The sequence below is a fragment of the Glycine soja genome, chromosome 6 (genome assembly GCF_004193775.1).
Source record: "Glycine soja cultivar W05 chromosome 6, ASM419377v2, whole genome shotgun sequence".
Classification (NCBI taxonomy): domain Eukaryota; kingdom Viridiplantae; phylum Streptophyta; class Magnoliopsida; order Fabales; family Fabaceae; genus Glycine; species Glycine soja.
In genome coordinates, this window is record NC_041007.1 from 42,623,617 (window position 1) to 42,634,017 (window position 10,401).

At 32.3% G+C, this 10,401-nt stretch overlaps 1 long non-coding RNA gene and 1 pseudogene across 3 annotated transcripts in view; both read left to right on the forward strand.

Moving 5' to 3' along the window:
- Nucleotides 1–6,999, forward strand: part of LOC114417021 — an 85,025-nt pseudogene extending 78,026 nt beyond the window's left edge. Inside the window, exons 9-13 of the transcript XR_003667694.1 lie at nucleotides 2,262–3,090; nucleotides 3,538–3,747; nucleotides 5,830–5,898; nucleotides 5,982–6,054; nucleotides 6,149–6,999. The product of XR_003667694.1 is annotated as a TMV resistance protein N-like (transcript). The remainder of the gene's footprint in view (nucleotides 1–2,261; nucleotides 3,091–3,537; nucleotides 3,748–5,829; nucleotides 5,899–5,981; nucleotides 6,055–6,148) is intronic.
- Nucleotides 7,000–8,188: 1,189 nt separating this feature from the next.
- On the forward strand, nucleotides 8,189–9,880 carry LOC114417023. Of its 2 annotated transcripts, none has more exons than XR_003667699.1 (3): nucleotides 8,189–8,220; nucleotides 9,189–9,506; nucleotides 9,668–9,880. It is a non-coding gene; the product is annotated as an uncharacterized LOC114417023 (long non-coding RNA). The 2 variants fall into 2 exon arrangements; XR_003667698.1 differs by lacking the exon at nucleotides 8,189–8,220 and adding an exon at nucleotides 8,785–9,080.
- Nucleotides 9,881–10,401: the final 521 nt, after the last annotated feature.

Here is a 10,401-nt window from a genome sequence, read left to right on the forward strand (position 1 = left end):
TTGATTATCAAGATTTGGATGTTGAAGTGAAGAAATATGGGTATCGTTGGGTATATGAACATGATCTAGATTTATCAAACTTAAGAACGATGCGCAATAAAAATTCGTCGCCTCGGAAGCGCAAATATTTTACAATTGAAGAATTGGAGACATTGGAGACATTGTTGAATATGGATGCACAGTGGAAGCAGCAGTAGCAAGATCAAGTTCACCTGGACTTTTGGGGTAGATAGTCCAATCATCTTTTTACAAGGTACAAATTAAACAAATTTCACCTTGTTTGAAACTTTGGATAATAAGGTGAGAAGAAATGCATGGTTGGTGGCTAAAAAAAAAAAACAGAGAAAGAAACGCATGATCTGTTATTAGTTTTCAAAAAATAGAAATTAAACTATTTATTTATCCAGAAACTATTTCTTGCTTGTCGTTTAATTCTTTAATTTGTCTTATGTAACATTTCATTATTTCTTTCTCAATGTCTCCCTTTGCTCCACTATATATGTGTATGATGAAAATTTAAATAATTTCAGAAAATATACTTTGATATTTGTTAATTTTATAAAGGCTATCTAATTTTGTTGTGATTTTAAATAAGTTTCTTATATAGGTATATTGGGTGTGTGTGTTTTCTTGATATTACCAGTGCTATTAAGATATGTTAATATCTCAATTAATTCCCTTCAAATTATAGTATTTTGTTGAATAAACATATTATGTCCTTGCCATTATAATATTTTGTTAAATTATCAGTATTATTTGGCTATATGTTGTTATTGAGTGATATAAATTATTTTTATGAATTACAATGAAATTTGGTAAAACTTTTTAGGCGCGGAACTTATAAATTCATTTAATTACCTTATAATCTACTTTAAGCAAAACGAAATTTGTTTAGTACACAAACTTATTTTAATTGTTTATAGTTTATTTTCAAGCTACTTGAAGTAGCAGTTAACTCGTAAGTTATTAGCATTTTTTTCTTCTCAAATTTTATTTACTAATTTATTTAAAAATATTTTTTATCCTGTATTGAATTTAAAAACCCTTTTACCTATTTTAATATTGCTAATTTATTATGGGAAACTATATACTAGATGACATATTTATTTTCTTTTTCATTATGAAACTTTAAATTCTGCTTTTATATTTTTTATGTAAAACTACTTATTTTAATGAATTATTGCATTGTTAATTTTTTTTATTTATATGTAAATATTTGGCCCCTAAAAAAGTTAATAAGAAAATCAAAATTATATGGAAAAAACAATGTTTCTTTGTTGTTTAAAATTAAATCATTCTTAAATAAAATATTTAAATATTAAAAAATATTTTTAAACAATATAAGTTTATTTTATTTAATTATAATATATAAAAAATGAAAAAACTATTTAAAATCATATTAGTTGATGAAAATACTTAAATATGTAGGTACGTAATTCCTTTCTTTAAGATAAATAAATAATGAGTTCCACCCTATCATGAATATTTTTTTAGTCTAATAGCATTATATCTGGTAAACTGTACCTGATAACATTTTTTGTCCACTAAGATATAAATTCTTTTGTATTGCTTGAATACGTGCCATCCTGTTATATATGATTATATTTGCATGTTATCATATCTCCAACTTTATAACTTTTAGGCATAAGCAAGAAGTTCTGTTATTTCTTCGTATGCGCGTTGTTTTCTTCGTATACTTTTATATGGCTAAATTATATCCACTATAATATTTTGTTGGTATAAAATTTACATTCTACTCAGTGATAAGAAGAAAATAAAATAAAATAAACTTATGCACTGGCATACGAGAGAATTTTACTTATGAAAAAAAGATATAAGAGAACTTTTTTAGAAAAAATAATTTATAGAAGTCTTTATCTTTTAAAAAAATATATATATATAAGAAAACTTCTATAAATTAATTTCAATTCTCACAATTTAATTAAATAACATATATAATGCCTACCAACATTGCATGTTTTACCATTGCTGTGAATTTTTATCAAACATATTCCATCAAAATCACTTTGAGTCTCACATGCTATTATAAAACAATGTTCACATATCCATTAGCTTCTCATTGATAGTTCCTTATCCTCACATCAGCTCTATTTTAATTTTCTCTATTTTTTATTCTTTTTTCTTTTCTGTCAAGTTGTTGTGATCCATATAGGTTCTAGGTAGTAATTTTTAACATTCCTTGTATTTTGATATTTTAAAGAGTGGATTTTTAAGCTCCTAGAATCTTCATTTGGGTGCAGGAATAATCTTCATCCATCCTTTCTTCATGTATTTCTCTCTAAGGAAAAGAGAAGCTAGAGCTTGAATCATTTTGGGTTTTGAAGAGTAAAGATAGGTGGGAAAAGGTGAGGATTTTCCTAATCCTATAATTTTCAATTTGCATGCAAATTTGATTCTTAGAGCACTATGTCTCTCTTTGTCTAATTGGATGCCTTGTTAGTCTAATACATATTTAGAACCTGTTTTTGATGTGTATTGAGCCCTATGCCCCAAATTTGTTCTGTAAATATGGATTTAAGAACAGCCATGGTAATTGCCTTGGTGTTAAAATAAAGTTTTCCAAGGACTAGTGTCTTAAAGCTTATTAAAATTCATATCATTTATTTTCTTGAATTTCTTGTTGGTGAATTTATAAAATTAGGAGATTTTCATGCAGGGATTTCCCATATGTCTAATGCATGATATATGATTTTAAGTGAGGATATTATTGGTTCTCTAAGTCCCAAGTAGAATAGGAGCCTTGCAAGATTGACCAGCCAAGTATTGAGAAGCCTTTAGGAAGATGCATCAGAGTGGTATAGGTCAACATCAAAATTGTAGATGATAGTGATTGTTAGCAATATGTCCAAAACCTATACAAGCAGGGCCAAGAGGAATGTGGCATGACCTTAGTACCTAAAAGACTATGAGGCTTGAAGGAATTGGCTTTATTTTATCTTTCTTCTTTCTTCTTAATATCTATATGGCTATGTTTTCCTTGTTCACAATGAAATGGAGTTGCTTTTAATGCCTAGGAATTCTGGGGATCTTCCTTTAGTTCAATGGCCACTTTTTCTACTTGCAAGCAAGGTATTTCAGTTATTATAATCATTGTCAAGTTGTTATTAAAAGGTCTTTTTTTGAGTGTTTAATCAAATTCAGTGTAATTGTTCAAATTTTATGTTTATGCTAGAATGTTTGGTCCTAGTGTATATTTGAATATCTTTATTCACATGATTTTTATGTAGTAGTTTCTAGATTTTATATTATTTCTTAATGATTAATACTATGAGTCTAGTACTATCACTAATGGCACTACAACAAAATAATGAATCAACATCGTTTAATCTACATCGGTTATTTAAAAACCTGTAGATTACCATGCGGTGGCATTTTTGAAATTTTGACCAATTTTTTTAAGGCGTTAACAACGGTTTTTAATAAAACTGCTTTTGTATGTAACCAGAGACCACTACGTTTTTCGCTATCACTGCCTTTGAAGTGCTGATATTTTAAATCAATTTTTCACTTTCTAAGCTCGCTGCTAGTGTACGTACGTACGAGTTCTCTACACATAGGAAAGTCATTATCTGGAAACCCTAGCCTTGAACGCTGCCGCAAGCTTGGTCGTCACCTCCTTCACTCTACCGTGAGGTTCAAATTGTGGCGCAAGCTCCATCGCTGTTTGCTATTGTCATTGTCTATTTGATTCGATCTCGACAACCAGTTGCCTCTGACCATTGTGTTGTAAGTTTAATTTAATTGTTTGTAGCTCGTGCTCCCTCATAGGTTTCATTCATACATGCCTGATGATTAATTTAATTTGTTGACATTGTGAGTTTCTGTTTGTTTAAACCCTAAATTTACTTAGTTGTAAGTAGAAATCCCTTTTTGTTAAGCATTGTGAGATTTCATTCATACATGCCTGATGTTGGCATGTTTAAATCGTTAATAATCCAACTTAACTGGAACTACCTTGGATTTAAGTTGTAGCACCTCACTCTTGGAATTGCAAGGTTTTCACTTTTCAAAAAGGTTGTTTGAGTTTCAATCTGAGATGAGATAATGTTTTCAAAGGGGTTGTTTGAGTTATGACTTCAAATGAGGCCTTAATTAAATGATCCACATCAGCCTGTAGATTTTCCGCACCTTTGCAAACTTGCCAATAAAGGACATTGACAGGAAAATCGACTAGAGTTTTTTCCCTTGATTTTTATGATAAATGGGGTGGTATAGACTATAGAGTGTTGGTGTACCTTCTTGCTTAGGAACTCAGCTCCAACGTCCATGACCGTACTTAGTAATATGCCTAAGAAGTTTTTCATCTTCTTCTGCTGACCAAAGACCCTTCCTGTATAAGTTTCTGTTTGTAACACCCTTCCCATTTTGTATTGTGTTTTTTTTCCCATTGCATTAATAAGGGGGTGAACTACCTCTTCAATTAAGTCATGCCTTATGAAGTGACAGCTAAGAAAAGGAGTTGAATTAATATAAGATGAAGGCCCCATGAGAGATGTCATAGTTAGTACTCTGTAGTAAGGTTCCTTCTATGTAGTAATCATATGTGGAAAAGAAATGTTGGAAACTCTACTTGTGGTATAAAAAAGTTATGTCTACACTTGTAAATAGTGTTCATAAAAATTCAGCTAAGTTATTATATGTTTGCTGTATCACAAATAAAATTAAATAAACTAATCTATATAAGCTTCTTCTTCTAGAATTACTGCTTCAAATACCATAATTGCAAACCAGAAAACTGCAATGCACATAGCCAAGGACATAATGCTAAACCATGCCACTCTGCCATTTGTTTTTTCACTCACAGTCCTCATTCCAGCTTCCCTGAATAAATAACCCAAAAAACAAAAATTAAGCATATGAAAAGTTGTTAAAAAATTATTTGCAATAAACAATTTACAGGGGAAGATGTTGATGTGATTGGAATTACCTTCCCTTAAAAAATTATTTGGGCAAAATGAATAGAATAAATAGAATTATTAACGGCAAAATGAGAAAAAAAAACTGAACATAAATAGAGCTCAACAGGACATTCTGCAATGGGGACAAGAAAACATATTCCAACTTTACCTTGGTAAATGAAACACAAAAAACAGAAATGTGCTTAGTTATGCATCATCCCAATAAAACAAACATAATATAATGTTAGTTGGGAAAATACATAAAACAGATTTGAAAAAATGATTTGATCCTGCATTTGAGTTCAAGAGTCATGACCTGGATTTGCAACAACAATTTTCCCCTTCATGAGTCACAACCTGAATTTGTTGAATCACAATATGCAGAAAATGCTTTGATTGTGTGACTGGTTTTCCAAATAAATTGTTGGTTTCAGAGAAACAAGTTTGTGAGTGAGTAAACTTGATTAGCCTACCTAAAATTGTAAAGTTGTACAATTATAATAGTTTTTTCACTTGCTAGTTTGATTATTCATTTTTAGTATGATTAGCTTTGGTACTTTCAACCAAACTTGTTTTCTTTGTAGTGGCTACACTGTTTATATTCTAATATGGCACACTATGTTGACACAATCATGATATATAGTAACACCTTTCCTGCATCATATTTGATAAATGAACATTATTTTAAATTGTGTCTGCTCTTAAATCATCGATAAAATTCCTTCAATATTTTTGTGCCAGCCTTGTTGTACTTGCATCTTGGCTGGACTTTTTTATCATAGATGTGCATATACTTCTGTAGTAGATTGTAATTCATTAAGTTTATGCTTTAGGTATGTGTTTTCGAAGACAAACTTAGTAATGTATATATTGATTTCTATCATTGGGTAACTTGTCTTTAATTTTCCAGGAAATTGAGTTCTAATTTATTGGTGGGTGAAATACCTTTTGGACTTGGTCAAAAATCCTTGATACACCTGTAAGTTTTGGGTTTTTCTTTATGTAGATGTTATGCAAAGTATTTTATAGAACTCGACTGATTGGAGTCTTTTGTTTGATTAGCTGTGAGAAATATGACATTAGTAAGGAGAAATTGGTCCAGTTTTGTCAAAACCACAGAGACCCCTCGTAGGAGGTATGTACTTTGTCATTTTAGTTGTTTTCCAAAAAAAATCACTTCTTATAATTCATTGTAGTAATCATTTTCATTAATGTTCGATTTTTGCAAGATGTGCGGAAAAAGGCACAGGCCATCCAGAAGCAAAACATTGTCCCCACGTATTGTCTCGTGAGGGTTATGAATATTTAAAACAAAAGCTCATGGCTGAGAAGACAAAGAAAAGACTGGAGGAAGCTACCCAATCCGGAAGCACTAAGGGCATCATTGACCCTCCATCTTCCATCAGACGCTACGTGAAGTGGAAGATGGCCCGCTTCAAGAAAACTGGGCAGATGACGTCTGAGGCAGCAAAGGAAATAACTGAGAAGATTGTAAGTCATTTTCAATTAAGAATTGTAATTATCTTTGTGTATTCTATGAATGCCTTGGACAAATATATGTGTTCTGTACAAGATTCTTTGGAGGAGCAGGCATCACAGGGATCGTTCGTCGCCCATGGACGTCAAGATGTCCTGATTGCTGCCATTGGGCGACCAGAGCACCCTGGCCATGTCCGTGTTGCTGGAGTCGGTGTCACCATAAAGCAATACTTTTGATCGGCTCTATGAACGTCCCGTAGTTCTTCCTCTATTCCTCCTAAAGACCTACAACAGTTGATCCAACAGATCAGGGATCAGCTTGAGGAGTCAATCATAGAAAAAGTGATTCGGCAGGTGATGGCATCCTTTAGCCGGATACAGTCCCAATTTCAGTCTCAGATGCATTCACAGGGACTTGCACTGCCTCCAGAGCTAGAGGTTGGTCCCTCAGGGAACAATCCAGAGACGGGTGACTTAGACAAATGCGGGTTGTACATTGAAAAAAATTCTTCCCGCCTAGTTGCCCTAGGAAAACTTTATGAGGGATCCACAGCAATTTCATAATATCCCTTTGTTGCATGGCCAAATGAAGGTTGGTGTTGAGGAGGTTAAAGATGCAGAGGCTTCCGTTCCTGTACCCACTGACGAGGTTACCTTAGTGGGGCAGACACTTAACACCTTCCTTGCTTGGTCGACACATCTTGTGAAGCGTTTATCAGAACATGTATTTTACTCTGATTATATATTTCTTTTTTTCAATTGATTTGTTCATTGTAATCAAAACTTGTTAATTAACTATGTTTGATCAACATCCAACTGTGTCTCTTGCAAAACCTCTAGAAAGCCTGGATCATGAGGTCGATGATTCCCTGTATCTAATGACATTGACCATCCCACAGCTATTTTTGAAGCCTCTCCAAGTTATGTGAGATGTTACTGTGTTCGGGGTGTTTAATCAAAACTTCCCGTTGTATATACAGAATGAAGATCTCTCTGAAATTGCACACGATGGTCAATGTCTCAGCATATCTATTATACAATTGTGGATTCTGTAAGTCAATTTAGATTACTGTTAATTACCAAAGTAATTGTTTTAAATTCATACATAATTAATTTTGTCTTAACAACACAGGCATCTGACTGAGACAAGTATGCGAGCGGAGAATTTCGATGTGTATGGATTCCTCGAGCCATAGTCCATTCAAAGATCTGGGCAATCGCAATTTGAATTAGAAAGTTACATCAAAGAGTTGGATGCAGAGTTCAAAACGCGATGTCTACCTTGGAGCCTATCTGAATGGGTAAGTCAAACACAACAACTGAATTTAAATAATCTATACTACAATAACCCATATTCGTCTCCACTGCAGCAGACACTGGCAAATGGTTGTCATTCTACCTAAGGAAAACCTAGTTGTCTGGTTTTGTTCTTTACATAGCAAGTTAGACAACTACCTTAAGGGAATAATTAACATGTCAGTGTTGTTTTCAATACAATTGCATTAGCATAACTCAACATCATCAATATTTTAATGTTCCTCGTATTCAACAGTGCTTTGAAAGGACTTGATGATACTCCACAACCTAAATCCAAGGCTGGTGCTAGGTGGATTATTGTTAAGGTACGTGATTTAAATAAAACTTCTACTTATATATATTGCTTATGTGTGTGTACACTAATTGTAGTTAACGTTTAATTAATATCCAATTTTCATTATGTATTTAGTGTAATAGACAAAAAGGAAGCACTGAGTGTGGCTATTACGTCATGCACTGGATGTCCACGATAATCTTAGGAACTTTCAGCAATAATTGGGAAACGGTAATTGTATATTTCAAACAAAGTTGGTTTTCTTATCATTGTTATTACATTATTAATTTATCTTTTATTTGATCATGCAATATTTTAATGATGTTAGACCATTGGAAGCAAAGAGATTCAAGGCGTTTCGCATCCAGTGGGCACAATATTATCTAAAAGTTAGAAATCAAACATAGGATGTTGGGGGATTATGTAACTTTATGTTACTTAATTAGTTTACCATACTTTGCATTACATTTTTTACAATTGTTGTTTCATTTTAACATTGAATAACCTTTGTTGATAGTTATTCATAGTTATCAATTGATTTTTTTCAATTAATACTTTACTAGCTAGTTTTCTGCTAAAACCTATTTGAAAGCATAATGCAAATGATATATGTTGTGTGTTGTGTGGTTTTTTTATAAAAACAAAGAGAATATTTTAAAAAAAATCCTGAAAACAACATTGATTTTCTGTAAAAAAAATCGATGTTAACATACGTTAACATCGGTTTTCTCAAAAAACCGATGTTAATATCCAATATGTTAATATGGGTTTTTTGTAAAAAAAAACCGATGTTAACATCAATTTTTTGGGAAAAACCGATGTTAACGTACGTTAACATCAATTTTTTGTAAAAAATCGATGTTAAGGTTTTGGATATTAATATCGATTTTCGTGGATTTAATCCTGAAATTGGCCTCCAAATTCTTGTTGATAAAACACTCATAACCATTAGTCACGAGAAGATTTATATGCATGACTTGTTGAGAGATTTAGGCAAGTGTATTGTTAGAGAAAAATCACTTAAAGAGACAAGAAAGTGGAGTAGATTATGGGATTGTGAAGATCTCTACAAAGTTATGTCGGACAATATGGTATAATTAATTTTTTAATGTATAAATCTTATGTTGCTCCATTTTTTTCTGGAATTTGTATGTACTTCGAAAGATCTAATATTTTCTTTCTTGTTTGCAATATTGTAGAAAGCAAAAAATCTGGAAGCCATAGTCGTTGATGATAAATCATGGATGTTTTTTGAAACAACAATGAGAGTTGATGCTTTATCAAAAATGAGAAACCTTAAGTTGCTTATGTTTCCTAGGTATGAGGAGGAGCTTTCCACATATGAGGAGAAGGAGGAGAAATTTTCAGGAAACCTCAATTATCTTTTCAATGAATTAGGATATCTTATTTGACAATACAATCCCTTTAACTCTCTACCTCAATGTTTTCAGCCACACAATCTTATTGAGTTGGATCTTTCTATGAGTAACATCCAACATTTATGGGACAGCACACAGGTAGTGTAAATTTTTATGTTTTTTCTATTTTCATTTACTTTAAATGAATATACCAATAAACAAATTATCTTTGATTATTCGATTCTTGTTCAAATAATTAATAATTATGGTCCAAGTGTTGTTTTTAATTTTTTTCTCTTTCTATTGACCCTTCATTGCAGCCTATATCCAATTTGAGACGTTTGAATGTCTCTAACTACGATAATCTAATCGAGGTGCAAGATTTTGGTGAGGCCCTAAATCTCGAGAGACTAGATCTCAGTGGATGTGGATGACTCAGTCGGTTCCATCCATCCATTGGTTTTCTTAGAAATCTTACCTATTTGAATTTAAGTGGCTGCAAAAGTCTTGTGGAGTTACCACATTTTGAAAAGGCTCTAAATCTTGAAAAGTTAAATCTGGGAGGATGTGAACTACTAAAACAGCTACCCTCATCCATTGGTCGTCTAAGAAAGCTTACTCGTTCATTAAATTTGGGAGGGTGTAAAAGTCTCATTGACTTCCTATATTTTGTAGAGGACCTGAATATTTCCCGGTTAATTTTGGAAGGATGTGAACAACTAAGGCAGATACCTCCATCCATTGGTCATCTAAGAAACCTTACTGTTTTAAATTTGAGAGATTGCAAAAGTCTCGTAAACTTGCCACATTTTGTAGACCACCTAAATCTTAAGGAGTTAAATCTGGAAGGATGTGTACAACTAAGGCAGATACATCCATGCATTGGTAATCTAAGAAAGCTTGTTTATTTAAATTTGAAAGATTGCAAAAGTATAGTAAGCTTTCCTAGTAACATATTGGGACTCAGTTCTCTCGAATACCAAAGTCTTTTCGGATGTTCAAACCTACACAGTATCGATTTATCAGAAGATTCAATTAGATGTTTGTTGTCTTC